The 17,157-nt window shown below is 43.4% G+C and overlaps 1 long non-coding RNA gene and 1 pseudogene across 1 annotated transcript; both read right to left on the bottom strand.

Annotated features, from left to right (window-relative positions):
* Window positions 1-2,278: 2,278 nt before the first annotated feature.
* LOC149984872 (uncharacterized) lies at window positions 2,279-4,367 on the bottom strand (annotated as a pseudogene).
* An 8,324-nt stretch (window positions 4,368-12,691) lies between these two features.
* On the bottom strand, window positions 12,692-17,147 carry LOC149984871 (uncharacterized). Its single transcript, XR_016484429.1, has 2 exons — window positions 16,028-17,147; window positions 12,692-15,879 (listed from the first exon to the last, which is right to left on the bottom strand). It is a non-coding gene; the product is annotated as an uncharacterized LOC149984871 (long non-coding RNA).
* Window positions 17,148-17,157: the final 10 nt, after the last annotated feature.

Genomic DNA, 17,157 nt, shown 5'->3' with positions numbered 1-17,157 from the left:
AAGGATAGGGAGATTTGATGTGGGCGTCACAGACACCTTCCTAATATTGCAAATGCTTTTTTTTGGGCTGGATCATGTTGTTGAATTATATGTTTTAATTCTGTAATGTATAGATTGTTGCTGCCTTCTTGGCCAGGTCTCCCTTGAAAAAAAGAGACTCTGGGTCTCAATGGGCTTTTCCTGGTTAAATAAAGGCTATAAAATAGTAATGACTTATTCAGCCGTCTGTGCCTTGTAAAAATGGCCTCACCTGTCTCTTCCTATTTACTTAGAATAGATGCCTGCCTTTAGCGTCTCTGTTCCACTGTCCAAATCATTCCATTAGCCACCACTGTCCAAATCATTCCCTTAGCCACCACCGTCCAAATCATTCCCTTAGCCACCACTGTCCAAATCATTCCCTTAGCCTCTGCCTTGCCCATTGGCACCGCCACATCCACTACCTCTCTCCTAAGGGCCTGTTTAGCTAGCACTTATTCCCTTCCACCCCCTATGGCAGGGGTATTCAAGGACAAGTCAGTTAAGAGCAAATTCTTATTTTCAGAGGCAGAACGACAGATGTTTACCTTGTCAGCTCAGGGATTCGACCTTGCAACCTTTCAGTTACTAGTCCAACGCTCTAACCACTAGGCTACCTGCTTCATTCATCACGGTATCTCAGTGCATTCAAATTTCCATCGATAAAATGCAATTGCTGTCGTTTGTCAGTAGCTCATGCCTGCCCCTACCATAAACAATCTGTACATAAAGTAGAGAATCCCACGCATGCACAGAAGCTTCGGGACCTTTAGCTGTCGGGAAGAGGGTTCCAGAAAAATCGGATCTGCAGCAATTCCGTTAGCTAAACGGTGTGGCGAATGCTGCTTGTTTAATAAAGTTAGATCAAAGCTTAGATCACATAGTTATGGGATTGTACATAACCAAATATAATAGCATAACGTTACAGTAAGACAAAACACCACCGCATTAATGAGATTTTAGGATGATTGTGCGAATGGTCGCATTTCTCCCCTGCCGCCAAAACTCAACAGCGTTGTGCCAAAATGTGCTTTGAAATAAAACACAGGCAGGCCTATGCAAGTAGACACCATCTGCTCTAAAATTCGCTCCCAGTACATCATTCAAAACAACATTGTACATAACTCAATATCTATAAAACCTATATTAATTTTTTTAAATAACGAAACGTGCCAAACGTGATTTGGATCCTCAGCTCTGGGGAAGAGGCCAAAGGGGAGTGCCGAAACGAGGGTGGTTACCTTCGGATCCACAGCCTTTACCTATAAACAAATAACATTGTTATGAATCGATCCATTTTTGCAAATGTCTTGTCTTTTGAGTAGGCCAATTTATATTTCAATGAAGCCTGCAGAACCAACTTTACCTGTCCAAAAGTAGACATGCTAAATCAACATAACTCTTCAGCTCCTGAATGGTAACTTTAAAGTAGAATATGGTAGTTAGCTAGAATGACTGAAAGTTGAGGCTTACGCATTACCGGTCAAAGGAGACAGCAAGCCAGGCTTTTCCATGTTTGCTGTTCTCTCCACTGTGAAAAAAACACATGGCGGACTGCGACGTCGGATCAAAACAAAAGTGACATAAGTCAATTATTTGGAGTAATGAGAATGATTGTGGCTGTTTTTGTTCAAATAAATGCTCTGCTTCCCAATAAAAACTAGTTAGAACATTCTGCCATATTTTATGGAAAATAGTTTGTTTCCAGTGATGATCTTGTCACCATAGAGTACAGAAACGGTGTCATTTTAAAGACAACGTCACATTTAATGAACAATGGCCAGGTTGTACCATACATTTGTGTATTGGTAAAAAAAAAAAAAACTCAAGGACTGGTGTCCCAGAAACAGATTATGCAATTGAAAGCATGTCCATTGAACTGCATTTTAGTCCAGGACTAGGTTCAATCAGATTCTGGGAAACTGGAACAGTTCAAAGTCAGAACTTGAGGATAACAAATTCTAGTGTCGGGAGATGTTTTCTGCTCTTAGTCTTGATTCATATTCACTAGGAACGAATCAGAATAAAACAGGCCAAAACAGAGAGGCACTACCTGAACTTTTCTTTTAAGGTTGCAAAACGTTTTGGTGTGTACTAATGAATACATCCTTGGCCTTTCTGTCCACCCAGCTCTCCTACAGCAGTGCCTAGCCTGTCCCGTAGGCCTCTGCTAGTGACTTCCTCCCTCTCCCTCGGTCTTTACCTCTCCCCCTTCACTACTCCCCATCTTCTCCTCCTCCAGGTCAAAGTCAGAGTCACTCTCTCACTGCCTCTCCTTCTTCAGGATCATCATCCTTTCACTGGCGCTTCCTCTGTTTCTCCTCCACTCTCTTTGATCACTCCTCCAACCCACATCTCCCACTCAGTCCAGAAGGTAAGCTCTACCTGCTGCCGAGGCTTCCTCTGTCCAACCTCCCCTCGCTACTGCCCAGTCCTGCCATCTGTTTCCCTCCTCCCCCCCTCTCCCCAACTCCTGTGCCTTCATCAGGGTCCAGCCCTGACTCTGGGCTGTGGTAGCGTCTGACGTGGTTCTTGAGGCTGACTGAGTTTAAAAAAGTAACTAATTAGTATTACATACCTGGCACTTGAAGGGTTTGTCGTCACTGTGGGACAGCTCGTGCCTCTTTAGGTGGTGACCTTTGTCGAATTCCTTGTAACATGTATGACAGATGTGTTTCTTGAACTTGTGCTCTCTGAGATGGCGGTTCCGTATGAGGATGTTGTCAAACCTTAGTGGGCACTGAGCAGCTGTAGCATCTGTGATTTTTGAATCTGTGGGTCTTTGTGGGTCAGCTTGTCCAGCCGCGTCCTGAAGGATTGGAGGCAAAACTTACAGGGAAACTTAAGGTCCTGACGGTGTTGCCTCTGGTGACTCTTGAGGCCCAGTTCACTCGCACAACACTTATGGTGTTTCAGCCTGGTGGTGTACAGGAAAACACATTCAGGACAGAGGACCATATGGCGTTTGGAGTGTTTGAATTTCTGCTTGATGCTGGCAAGGTCCCCGGAGCCCAGTTCTCCAGCGGCACCGCTGAACGACTCCTGGTCCTGCTGGTCTCTCTGGGGTGATGATGAAGGTGATCCATCAGAGTCTTCAGCAGACTCATCCAAACCAGTCTCTCCTGCAGCCTGATGCAATTACCTTCCTCTGCTTCTCCCTTTCCCCCTTCCCCTTCCTCTACTTCTTCCCCTGATTCTCCATTTCCTTCCCCCTACCTCTTCCTCTGCTTCTCACTTTCCCCCTAGCCCTTCCCCTACTTCTTCCCCTGATTCTCCCTTTCCCCCTTCCCCTTCCTCTACTTCTTCCCCTGATTCTCCATTTCCTTCCGCCTACCTCTTCCTCTGCTTCTCACTTTCCCCCTACTTCTTCCCCTGATTCTCCCTGTCCTTCCCCCTACCTCTTCCTCTGCTTCTCCCTCTACTACTTGTTGCGCTCTCCTCCTCTGGGTCAAATTCAGAGTCACTCTCTCTCAGTCCCTCATCCTCCTCTTCCTCTGGGTCAAAGTCAGAGTCACTCTCTCTTTGGCCATCTTCCTCATCTGTTTCCTTCTCCTCACCCTCCAGCTCACACCCATCTGCAGCGACCTCAGTCTTCTCTCCTCTGTCTATCTGAGAGGTTGGGCTTTCAGAGTCCTCAGGCTCTATAGAGTATATTGTCAACTCAATAGAGGCCCGCTGCTCAGCACCATTCTCCGGTTGTTCACCTCCTAGGGACTTTTCTCTCCTATCCTCTCCATCATCATTCTCCTGTAAGGACAGACTATTTTCATCTTGACTTCGTGCACTGTCCATCTCACTGTCCAACACCACCTCAGTCACTTTCTTGATCTCCTCAACTCCTTTGTTCCCCTCCTTCTTCCACCTCACCAATGACGAGCCACTTCCCCCTGGTCTTGGTGGCTGGTCTACGGTCACCTCCATTTCCAGAGAGCCGGTCACCTCCAGGGCCTCATGTGTGTCCTCAGATGGCATAGCCACATGCACCTCAGCCACCTTAGCAAGGCATACACCATTATTGGAGTGATAATTCTGTCAGAGCTAGAAATACCACAGAATACAAACAACTGGAGTCAGTTAGTTACCTCACAATATCAACTGTTAATCCTGAAATACCAACCTGGGTGTTCTGTGGCTCTTCCCCATTTCCTCTGTGTGTTGTCTGGAAAACAGCCTGGTTGCTTGCCCATGCCCTGAGGTTGTTGCAGCTCTGGCAGTGTTGGGTCACAGAGAGGCATGTCCTGTCTCCCTGCGTCTGGATCACACTCACAGCTACACTGCTCACACCGCTGAAGCAGCTGCAGCAGACAGTTGATGTTCATGATAATATCTTCTGGGGAGGGAGGGGGGCAACAGATTGTGGGGGGGGGGGGGGGGGGCGTTCATTTCCTGCCACTTGGCTCTTGCAAATTCATATACATTAGCATATTTGGAAGAGACCGATGGAATGTTCCTCAGTCATTCGCATCATCACACAATCTTATCGTCTAGGAACATGCCTGGATTAAAATACACTAAATTGCCAAAAGTATGTGGACACCTGCTCCTTTAACATCTCATTCCAAAATCATGGTCATTCATATGGTGTTAGTCCCCCTTTGCTGCTATAACAGCCTTTACTCTTCTGGGAAGGCTTTCCACTAGAGGTTGGAACATTGCTGAAGGGACTTGCTTCCATTCAGCCACAAGAGCATTAGTGAGGTTAGGTATTGATGTTGGCCGATTACATCTGGCTCGCAGTCGGCGTTCCAATTCATCCCAAAGGTGTTTGATGGGGTTCAGTTCAGGGCTCTGTGCAGGCCAGTCAAGTTCTTCCACAGCAATTGACAAACCAAAACGCTTTGTGCATGGGGGCATTTTTATGCTGAAACAGGAAAGGGCCTTCCCCAAACTGTTGACAAAGTTGGAAGCACATAATCATTTAGAATGAGATTGTATGCTGTAGAGTTAAGATTTCCCTTCACTGGAACTATAGGGCCTAACCCTAAAAAACACCAAACCTTACAGTTGGCACTATGCATTGGGGGTAGGTAGCATTCTCCTGGAATCCGCCAAACCCAGATCAAATCAAATATATTTACAGTGCCTTGCGAAAGTATTCGGCCCCCTTGAACTTTGCGACCTTTTGCCACATTTCAGGCTTCAAACATAAAGATATAAAACTGTATTTTTTTGTGAAGAATCAACAACAAGTGGGACACAATCATGAAGTGGAACGACATTTATTGGATATTTCAAACTTTTTTAACAAATCAAAAACTGAAAAATTGGGCGTGCAAAATTATTCAGCCCCTTTACTTTCAGTGCAGCAAACACTCTCCAGAAGTTCAGTGAGGATCTCTGAATGATCCAATGTTGACCTAAATGACTAATGATGATAAATACAATCCACCTGTGTGTAATCAAGTCTCCGTATAAATGCACCTGCACTGTGATAGTCTCAGAGGTCCGTTAAAAGCGCAGAGAGCATCATGAAGAACAAGGAACACACCAGGCAGGTCCGAGATACTGTTGTGAAGAAGTTTAAAGCCGGATTTGGATACAAAAAGATTTCCCAAGCTTTAAACATCCCAAGGAGCACTGTGCAAGCGATAATATTGAAATGGAAGGAGTATCAGACCACTGCAAATCTACCAAGACCTGGCCGTCCCTCTAAACGTTCAGCTCATACAAGGAGAAGACTGATCAGATATGCAGCCAAGAGGCCCATGATCACTCTGGATGAACTGCAGAGATCTACAGCTGAGGTGGGAGACTCTGTCCATAGGACAACAATCAGTCGTATATTGCACAAATCTGGCCTTTATGGAAGTGTGGCAAGAAGAAAGCCATTTCTTAAAGATATCCATAAAAAGTGTTGTTTAAAGTTTGCCACAAGCCACCTGGGAGACACACCAAACATGTGGAAGAAGGTGCTCTGGTCAGATGAAACCAAAATTGAACTTTTTGGCAACAATGCAAAATGTTATGTTTGGCGTAAAAGCAACACAGCTGAACACACCATCCCCACGGTCAAACATGGTGGTGGCAGCATCATGGTTTGGGCCTGCTTTTCTTCAGCAGGGACAGGGAAGATGGTTCAAATTGATGGGAAGATGGATGGAGCCAAATACAGGACCATTCTGGAAGAAAACCTGATGGAGTCTGCAAAAGACCTGAGACTGGGATGGAGATTTGTCTTCCAACAAGACAATGATCCAAAACATAAAGCAAAATCTACAATGGAATGGTTCAAAAATAAACATATCCAGGTGTTAGAATGGCCAAGTCAAAGTCCAGACCTGAATCCAATCGAGAATCTGTGGAAAGAACTGAAAACTCCTGTTCACAAATGCTCTCCATCCAACCTCACTGAGCTCGAGCTGTTTAGCAAGGAGGAATGGGAAAAAATGTCAGTCTCTCGATGTGCAAAACTGATAGAGACATACCCCAAGCGACTTACAGCTGTAATCGCAGCAAAAGGTGGCGCTACAAAGTATTAACTTAAGGGGGCTGAATAATTTTGCACGCCCAATTTTTCAGTTTTTGATTTGTTAAAAAAGTTTGAAATATCCAATAAATGTCGTTCCACTTCACGATTGTGTCCCACTTGTTGTTGATTCTTCACAAAAAAATACAGTTTTATATCTTTATGTTTGAAGCCTGAAATGTGGCAAAAGGTCGCAAAGTTCAAGGGTGCCGAATACTTTCGCAAGGCACTGTATATAGCCCTTCGTACATCAGCTGATATCTCAAAGTGCTGTACAGAAACCCAGCTTAAAACCCCAAACAGCAAGCAATGCAGGTGTAGAAGCACGGTGGCTAGGAAAAACTCCTAGGAAGAAACCTAGAGAGGAACCAGGCTATGTGGGGTGGCCAGTCCTCTTCTGGCTGTACCGGGTGGAGATTATAACAGAACATGGCCAAGATGTTCAAATATTCATAAATGACCAGTATGGTCAAATAATAATAATCACAGGCAGAACAGTTGAAACTGGAGCAGCAGCACGGCCAGGTGGACTGGGGACAGCAAGGAGTCATCATGTCAGGTAGTCCTGAGGCATGGTCCTAGGGCTCAAGTCCTCCGAGAGAGAGAAAGAAAGAGAGAATTAGAGAGAGCATACTTAAATTCACACAGGACACAGGACACTGTCCGGATAGGACAGGAGAAGTACTCCAGATATAACAAACTGACCCTAGCCCCCCGACACATAAACTACTGCAGCATAAATACTGGAGGCTGAGACAGGAGGGGTCAGGAGACACTGTGGCCCCATCCGATGACACCCCCGGACAGGGCCAAACAGGAAGGATATAACCCCACCTACTTTGCCAAAGCACAGCCCCCACACTACTAGAGGGATATCTTCAACCACCAACTTACCATCCTGAGACAAGGCCGAGTATAACCCACAAAGATCTCCGCCACGGCACAACCCAAGGGGGGGCGCCAACCCAGACAGGAAGATCACATCAGTGACTCAACCCACTCAAGTGACGCACCCCTCCTAGGGACGGTATGAAAGAGCCCTAGTAAGCCAGTGACTCAGCCCCTGTAATAGGGTTAGAGGCAGAGAATCCCAGTGGAAAGAGGGGAACCGGCCAGGCAGAGACAGCAAGGGCGGTTCGTTGCTCCAGAGCCTTTCCGTTCACCTACACACTTCTGGGCCAGACTACACTCAATCATATGACCCACTGAAGAGATGAGTCTTCAGTAAAGACTTGAAGGTTGAGACCGAGTTTGCATCTCTCACATGGGTAGGCAGACTATTCCAAAAAATGGAGCTCTATAGGAAAAAGCCCTGATCAATTTCTTTGGTTCTAGTCAGCATTCTAGCAGCTGTATTTAGCACTAACTGAAGTTTATTTAGTGCTTTATCCGGGTAGCCGGAAAGTAGAGCATTGCAGTAGTCTAACCTAGAAGTGACAGAAGCATGGATTAATTTTTCTGCATCATTTTTGGACAGAAAGTTTCGGATTTTTGCAATGTTACGTAGATGGGGAAAAAGCTGTCCTTGAAACAGTCTTGATATGTTCTTCAAAAGAGAGATCAGGGTCCAGAGTAATGCCGACGTCCTTCACAGTTTTATTTGAGACGACTGTACAACCATTAAGATTAATTGTCAGATTCAACAGAAGATCTCTTTGTTTCTTGGGACCTAGAACAATCATCTCTGTTTTGTCCAAGTTTAAAAGTAGAAAGTTTGCAGCCATCCACTTCCTTATGTCTGAAATACATGCTTCTAGCGAGGGCAATTTTGGGACTGAATTTTGTCCACCTCCATCTCTTTCACCCTATTTGGGCATTCCAAGGATGTCGCCTCATGTTCTCCTCCACAGTAACAACCCTTTATTCCTTTGCAAATCTTCCTTCTATCTGCAGACACTCCATCAGGGATGGGTAACTCCAGTCCTCAGAGGGGCCTGATTGGTGCCACACTTTTGCCCCAGCTCTCTCTCTCACACACACACACACACACACACACACACACACACACACACACACACACACACACACACACACACGACTCCAATAATCAACTAATCATGATCTTCAGTTTAGAATGCAATTCATTTAAATCAGCTGCGTTTACTAGGGATTGGGAAAAAAATGTGACACCACACCACAGTTGGGTTCACAAGTTTGTACAGTACAGAGTAGAGAACACTAGCATTAAGTAGCTTAATGTATTGTATTCTACTGTGATGTACTTTAATGTCCAAACTTGTGAAACATTGATGTCTATGATTGATTCAGATTTGGTCTTGTTTTGAAGCAAAGCAACCAAATGTCTTGTTTGAGGCAGAGCTCACTAAAAATAAGCCAGTGTGTAGAACAATACCCAAATATGCTAAGTAGGCTATTGTATATTTATACCATTTGAGTACCCATTTAGGATACATCACCATGAATAGAAGGACAATATCCATATCAGGGACCTGATGAAATTCTGTTACCTTATTGTGTTACTCAGTGTAAATCCACTTCACATACTGTAGTTCAATAACCAAAATATATATTTTTCAGAGTCAACGTGTCATGTCATAGTTGACACCCCATTATTTTCTTAATTCGGAGCAGATATTTAAGAGGTATTTTTAAAGTGGACAAAAAGATTTTTACCGAAGTTCTGTTACCACACTTTGCATCTGCACAGTTCTTCCAGATAATGTGTTTTTGCTAAAATGTCTATGTAAATGGTTAAAAGTAGTCAAATCAAATTGTATTGGTCACATACACATGTTTAGCAGATGTTATTGTGGGTCTAGCTCCAACAGTGCAGTAATATCTAACAAGTAATATCTATCAATTTCACAACAATACACACACATTTAGGAATGGAATTAAGAATATGTAAATATTTGGATGAGCATTGTCAGAGCAACATAGACTAATACAGTAGAATAGAATACGGTATATGAGATGAGTAGGGAAAAATATGTAAACATTTATTAAAGTGACTATTGTTCCAATTATTAAAGTGGCCAGTGATTTCAAGTCTGAATATAGAGCAGCAGCCTCTAAGGTGCTAGTGATGGCTATTTAACAGTCTGATGGCCTTGAGACAGAAGCTGCTTTTCAGTCTCTCGGTCCCAGCTTTGATGCACGTGTACTGACCTCAGCTTCTGGATGATAGCTGAGTGAACAGGCAGTGGCTCGGGTGGTTGTTGTCCTTGATGATCTTTTTGGCCTTCCTGTGACATCGGGTGCTCTAGGTGTCCTGGAGGGCAGGTAGTTTGCCCCCAGTGATGCGTTGGGCAGACGCACCACCCTCTGGAGAGCCCTGTGGTTGCTGGCGATGCAGTTGCCATACCAGGCTGTGATACAGCCTGACAGGTTGCTCTCAATTATGCATCTGTAAACGTTTGTGAGGGATTCAGGTGCCAAGCCAAATTTTCTCAGCCTCCTGAGATTGAAGAGGCACTGTTGCGCCTTCCTCACCACAATGCCTGTGTGGGTGGACCATTTCAGTTTGTCAGTGATATGTACGCTGAGGAATTTGAAGCGTTCCATCTTCTCCACTGCGGTCCCGTCGATGTGCATAGGGAGGGGGAGGGTGCTTCCTCAGCTCATTTTGTTTAGTTGACTTTTGGTGAGGGTTATTTTCCTGGCACCACACTCCCAGAGCCCTCACCTCCTCCCTGTAGGCTGCCTCACCATTGTTGGTAATCAGGCCTACAACTGTTGTGTCGTCTGCAAACTTGATGATTGAGTTAGAGGCACGCAGTCATGGGTGAACAAGGAATACAGGAGGCGGCTGAGCATGCACCCTTGTGGGGCCTCTCTTCAGGATCAGCGAAGTGGAGGTGTTGTTTCCTACCTTCACCACTTGAGGGCAGCCCGTCAGGAAGTCCAGGACCCAGTTGCACAGGTTCAGACCCAAGGCCCCAAGCTTTCTTTCCCAATAATTATTTACTAATACACTTAAAACAAATAACCAAACCGAAAAGTGCAGATATTACTAGTGCCTCCCCCGCGATCAAACCGCCATAAAATAAAAACGCAGCCTAACGTGAACATTGACAGCTGCCTTGAAGGACAAAAATCAAATAAATGCTACTGGGATCAGTGAAATGCAGGCTAAACTGACAACGGAGTGAAGAGCAGAAACCTCAACTAGCAAGTCGCAGCAATGAAGATGTGTGTGCTCGTTCACGCGTAGGAGGGGAGAGAGAATTTTACGCGCCATCATTTAAATAAAAACTTAAATTTACTTGGGTCTGTCCACGGTACTTGTTGTCCTGTTTCTTGGATGCTGATCGAATTATTGTAGGTTTTAAAGCGGTCTCTGGTGGTGCAAGATTACTGAGGTATACAATTAATGGATGCTTCTGGGAGTCAGCCATGTTGACAGACGTCTAAATATAGGGATAGTTAAAGGACTCATTCAAAGATATTTATAACTAATCCCTTTCTCGCTGTGACTCAGCTGAGTCTTCTTCTATGTCAAGGCAGTCCGCAAACAATCGTTTAAGTGCATGCGGCCTTACTACTTGCAAAAATAATTAAAGAAGTCCTGGACGCAATCATTGATGAAACACAGTCTGGCTTCATGAGGAACAGACATATTTCTAACAATGTCAGACTAGTATTAGACATACTTGACTACTCAGATCTAATAACTGAGGATAGCTTCATATTATTTTTTAGATTTTTATAAAGCATTTGACACAGTAGAGCATCAGTTTCTCTTCCACTCCCTTGAGAGACTTGGCTTTGGGAATTTTTTCTGTAAGGCTATTAAGACTCTCTATGCAAATAGAACAGCTCTATCAAATTGAAATATGGCACCTCACCTAGATTTGAGTTAAAGAGAGGAATTAGGCAAAGTTGTCCTATCTCTCCATACCTGTTTTTATTAATCACCCAACTTCTTGCAAATTCTTTAAATAATAGTCCTGTACAAGGTATTTCCATAGCTGGTAAAGAAATTATTATAAGCCAGCTGGCTGACGATACTACGCTTTGTCTGAAAGACGCTAACCAAATTCCCATATCGATCAATGTGATACAATCCTTTTCCAAAGCGTCTGGTCTATATCTTAACATTAAGAAATGTGAACTCATAGCTGTCAAAGATTGTGTGACACCTTCATATTATGGTATTCCAGTAAAAGAAGAACTTACATATTTAGGCATAACCGTTACAAAGGATCAAAGTCTAGAGGCTTACTAAATTTTAACCCTCTTATTAAAAAACTCCAGAAGAAACTAAATCAATGGCTACAGAGGGACTTATCTTTAAAAGGTAGAGTCCTAATAACCAAGGCTGAAGGTATCTCTAGACTAACATATGGTGCTCTATCTTTATATCTTGACAGTAAAATAAGCAAGGAGAGGGACCAGATGCTTTTCAACTTTCTTTGGAGAAACCGTACCCATTACATTAGGAAAACTGTTGTAATGAACACTTATGAGAATGGTGAACTGAATTTTCTGGACTTTACTACTTTAAATAATACTTTTAAGATCAATTGGATAAAACAATTCCTAAGAAGACCCACTTCTATCTGGAATTTTATTCCTCATCATGTCTTCTCTACTTTTGGTGGCCTTAATTTCATGTTATTTTGCAATTATAATATTGACAAAGTTCCAGTGAAACTTTCTGCTTTTCAACGGCAGGTTTTCTTGTCATGGTCCTTAATTTACAAACACAATTTATCCTATCCTATATCCTATTGGTGAGCCAACTGGTAAATGCAGAGGGTCTTTTACTCAGTTATAAAGAATTCTTATCACTTTACAAAGTCCCTGTAACACCTAAAGCTATTGCAATTGTTTTAGATGCCATTCCCTCAGGTGTTGCTATGTTATTTAGGAACGTGTCAAGACCTGACCCTCAGAGCCTACCTTCTATTGACCCTGTTGACTCATCAGTAGGAAAGATTTGTTTCTCTTTTGGTCCATTCAACAACAGAGCGATACCTTATGTCATGCCTTATTGGAATGGATTTATTGATGATATCTGTTGGAAAAAAGTTTGGATGTTGCCACACACATACCTACTTGTTAACAAAATTAAGGAAGTTTCCTTTAAAATTATTCATAAATATTATCCTGTCAACCACTATATGAAGAAGTTTAAGGAAAACGTCAACTCAAATGTCTCCTTTTGTAATGACCACCCAGAAACAGTGTTGGATCTTTTTTTGGCATTGCATGCATGTAAGAAAACTGTGGCAAGACAGTAGGTTTGTAATTGAACACTTTTATGAAGATTTTACACTATTGTGGAGAGATGTACTTTTTTAGATTCTTTACATACAATAGAAATAAGCTGAAACATTTTTATGTAATTAATTTCATTATACTTTTGGCCAAATGTCATATACACGAATTTAAATTTACAAACAGAAAACCACATTTTCGTACCCTACAAAAAGAAATTGAACTGTATTTTAAGACGGTTAAATGCTCTACTGACAAAAAAGCTGTTAGAATTGTAAGTATATGCATGTCCCTTAGAGTCCTTGTGTAATTGTAATGTGATATTGTACCCCCTAGCTCGATTGTCCATTGTTTGTAATCTATGTATGCTTGTGTTCCCTCATGTGCTTTATGTATTGATTTGTTGTTAATAAAAAAAATATTTTAAAAAGTGCATGTCGCCACCTACTGTGTGGGAATGTAGGCACAGAGCAAGAGCTATGTATTTTTCTTTGGGTTTTATGGCGAACTACACTCAACAGGTAAAGTGTTGCCCACAACTGGACTGGGGGTAAAATAAATGACTAAATAAACATTCTAGCCAATGTGTGTGAGAACAACAAGCACAACTCCATTATAAAATTGTTTTTCTCCAAGTTCCCGAAATGCCACATGTGCCCACTTATCAGTAAATTCATATCAACATAAACATGATGAAACTTCAATTCGATGAAATTAAACATTGCAGCAAATTAGAAATTTAATTTGATGTTTTTTTGTATGTAACCTTTATTTAACTGTTGACCAAATTCAACATTATCTCATTGACCTCCCTAAAAGAAAATCCCCACTCCCACTGGTTAACATTGTATTTTCGCACTGACAGACATTAGAGCGGAGTCAAGCCTCTTGCTTCCTCGCTGGTTATATCCAAGATGAGTTTATCTCTGTGCTTCTTAACTAGTGGGCCGGTCCAGCCAGGAGAACTCAAAATGCAATATATCAGCCAATAACATCTGTGGGGAGGAAATTCTTTGTAACATATTCCCCATCAGATTTTTCCTGGACATTTGATGATGTAGAACAGTGAAACACATTTTCTTTAACAATATATATCTTTAAACATAAACTGTAGAAGTGAAAAAACAACAGCATCAAGAGTTCTAAGAAATGTTCAAAGCCAAAACATTATGGTCGTGACAAAACCGATAAGACTCTTTTTTTAATGACACCATGGCTCCTGGTTCTGGTCTGGTTCTCTCTGGGGTGGTGATGATAATGTATCCAGCTTTTCAACAGCATTGTCCACATGTACAGTGGGGCAAAAAAGTATTTAGTGAGCCACCAACTTTGCAAGTTCTCACACTTAAAAAGATGAGGCCTGTAATTTTCATCATAGGTACACTTCAACTATGACAGACAAAATGAGAAAAAAAATCCAGAAAATCACATTGTAGGATTTTTTATGAATGTATTTGCAAATTATGGTGGAAAATAAGTATTTGGTCACCTACAAACAAGCAAGATTTCTGGCTCTCACAGACCTGCAACTTCTTCTTTAAGGGGCTCCTCTGTCCTCCACTCGTTACCTGTGGCACCTCTTTGAACTTGTTATCAGTATAAAAGACACCTGTCCATAACCTAAAACAGTCACACTCCAAACTCCACTATGGCCAAGACCAAAGAGCTGTCAAAGGACACCAGAAACAAAATTGTAGACCTGCACCAGGCTGGGAAGACTGAATCTGCAATAGGTAAGCAGCTTGGTTTGAAGAAATCAACTGTTGGAGCAATTATTAGGAAATGAAAGACATACAAGACCACTGATAATCTCCCTCAATCTGGGGCTCCACGCAAGATCTCACCCCGTGGGGTCAAAATGATCACAAGAACGGTGAGCAAAAATCCCAGAACCACACAGGGGGACCTAGTGAATGACCTGCAGACAGCTGGGACAAAAGTAACAAAGCCTACCATCAGTAACACACTACGCCGCCAGGGACTCAAATCCTGCAGTGCCAGATGTGTCCCCCTGCTTAAGCCAGTACATGTCCAGGCCCGTCTGAAGTTTGCTAGAGAGCATTTGGATGATCCAGAAGAAGATTGGGAGAATGTCATATGGTCAGATGAAACCAAAATAGAACTTTTTGGTAAAAACTCAACTCGTCGTGTTTGGAGGACAAAGAATGCTGAGTTACATCCAAAGAACACCATACCTACTGTGAAGCATGGGGGTGGAAACATGCTTTGGGGCTGTTTTTCTGCAAAGGGACCAGGACGACTGATCAGTGTAAAGGAAAGAATGAATGGGACCATGTATTGTGAGATTTTGTGTGAAAACCTCCTACCATCAGCAAGGGCATTGAAGATGAAACGTGGCTGGGTCTTTCAGCATAACAATGATCCCAAACACACCGCCCGGGCAACGAAGGAGTGGCTTCGTAAGAAGCATTTCAAGGTCCTGGAGTGGCCTAGCCAGTCTCCAGATCTCAACCCCATAGAAAATCTTTGGAGGGAGTTGAAAGTCTGTGTTGCCCAGCAACAGCCCCATAACATCACTGCTCTAGAGGAGATCTGCATGGAGGAATGGGCCAAAATACCAGCAACAGTGTGTGAAAACCTTGTGAAGACTTACAGAAAACGTTTGACCTCTGTCATTGCCAACAAAGGGTATATAACAAAGTATTGAGATAAACTTTTGTTATTGACCAAATACTTATTTTCCACCATAATTTGCAAATAAATTCATTAAAAATCCTACAATGTGATTTTCTGGATTTTTTTTCTCATTTTGTCTGTCATAGTTTACCTATGATGAAAATTACAGGCCTCTCTCATCTTTTTAAGTGGGAGAACTTGCACAATTGGTGGCTGACTAAATACTTTTTTGCCCCACTGTATCTCTCCTCGAGGCTTCTACCAGTGCCCCCCTCCTCCACTACCTTTCCCTTTACTCCCTGTCTTCTCCTCTTCCTCCAGGTCAAAGTCAGAATCACTCTCATTCTGACGCTCCTCCTCCTCAGGTTCATAGTTCCACTGTCGCCTGCTCCTCCACTCTCGCACCTCCCTCCCTCCCCACTCTCCCCTTGGTGATAGCGTGTGACGAGGTTCTTGAGGCTGACGTTGTGGTCAAAGCTCTTGACGCAGCGCTGGCATTTGAAGGTCCTCTACCCAGTGTGGACGTGCAGGTAAGACTTCAGCTGGCTGGCCTGGGCAAAGGAACGCTGGCACACCTGACACATAGCAGGAGCAGAACGTAATGGAAAACATTAACACTTTGCAGTCCACTTTCAGCTGATAATACAAACAAACAAAACATACATTTCAGAGGGAGATGTGTTCAGTATCAAACTAACAGAGTATGCAGTATAAAACACCTACCTGAAAGATTTGTTGTCACTGTGGCTCAGCTCGTGCTTCTCAAGCTTGCTAAGTTGGGGGATTTCCTTGTAGCACGTTTTACAAATGTCTCTTGGACTCATGCTCTCTGAAATGGCAGTTTCCGTTATGTTGTAAAATCCCCAGGGGCATTTGGAGCACCTATAGTGCAACTTTTTGACCTGGTGGTCATCCTTCTCGTGGGTCTGCTTGTCTTCCCTGGCCTTGAAGTGCTTGAGGCAGAACTTACAGGAGTAGTAGACATGCTCTTGATGGTGAAGCCTCTGGTGATGCTTGAGGCCAGCTTCATCCATGCAAGGCCAGCTTCATCCATGCAGCGCTTCCCAGACAGAACAAGCTTGAACTTGTTCACACTGGTGCTCCACACTGAGTAACGTTAAGATGAGGATGCCACAGTCTGGACAGAGAGGCCGTGAGCGTTTGGAGTGCTCTCGACGGACGTGCTCCTCATAACTGTCGAGGTCGTGGAACCGCATGCAGAGTTTGTCAAACCCAACAGGCTCCCCAGGCTGGCCATCACACACACAGCTTCTTGTGTCGGCGTGGAGTGTAGGCTGGCCGGCTCGCTCCGTCTCTCGCTCGCTCCGTCTCTTGCGCTCCATCTCTCGCTCGCTCACAGAATCTAAAGTCACCTCCGGCTCCAATGAGGGTTCCCACTCAGCATTAGCCTGCTGCTCCTCTCTGATGGGCAGTCCCTTCATCTGTCTGTCTCTCATCTCCTTTCTCCTCCTCTAGGTACAGAGCCCTTTCCTTTCGATGTAACACAAGTCTCAGCACACTTAGCTAGCTCGCTAACTTACTTGCTAACGTTGTTCAGTGGTACCGTTGCTGTCTGGCCAATCAACAGTGTCGGTTTTAAAATCCTCTCCTGAACAACCATGCTGTCTGACCTTCATGGCTCCGTCTTGTCGACCAATGTGTTTACATACATAATAAAGAAGTAGAAAACACTTATATAACATAGCTAGCTTTAAGCCATAGAAACAATTGGGCTAACTAAACTTCAGTAGCAAGCGCCATTTCATTGCATACCAGCTAGCTACAACAGAGATAATGGAGGAATGGAATTTCCATACCGTCTCTGCTACAAAGGCACATAAACAGGAAGTGAG

The sequence above is a fragment of the Oncorhynchus mykiss genome, chromosome 2, assembly GCF_057628025.1.
Source record: "Oncorhynchus mykiss isolate SJ-2025 chromosome 2, ASM5762802v1, whole genome shotgun sequence".
In the NCBI taxonomy this organism is placed as follows: domain Eukaryota; kingdom Metazoa; phylum Chordata; class Actinopteri; order Salmoniformes; family Salmonidae; genus Oncorhynchus; species Oncorhynchus mykiss.
This window is presented reverse-complemented; position numbering and strand designations above follow the sequence as displayed.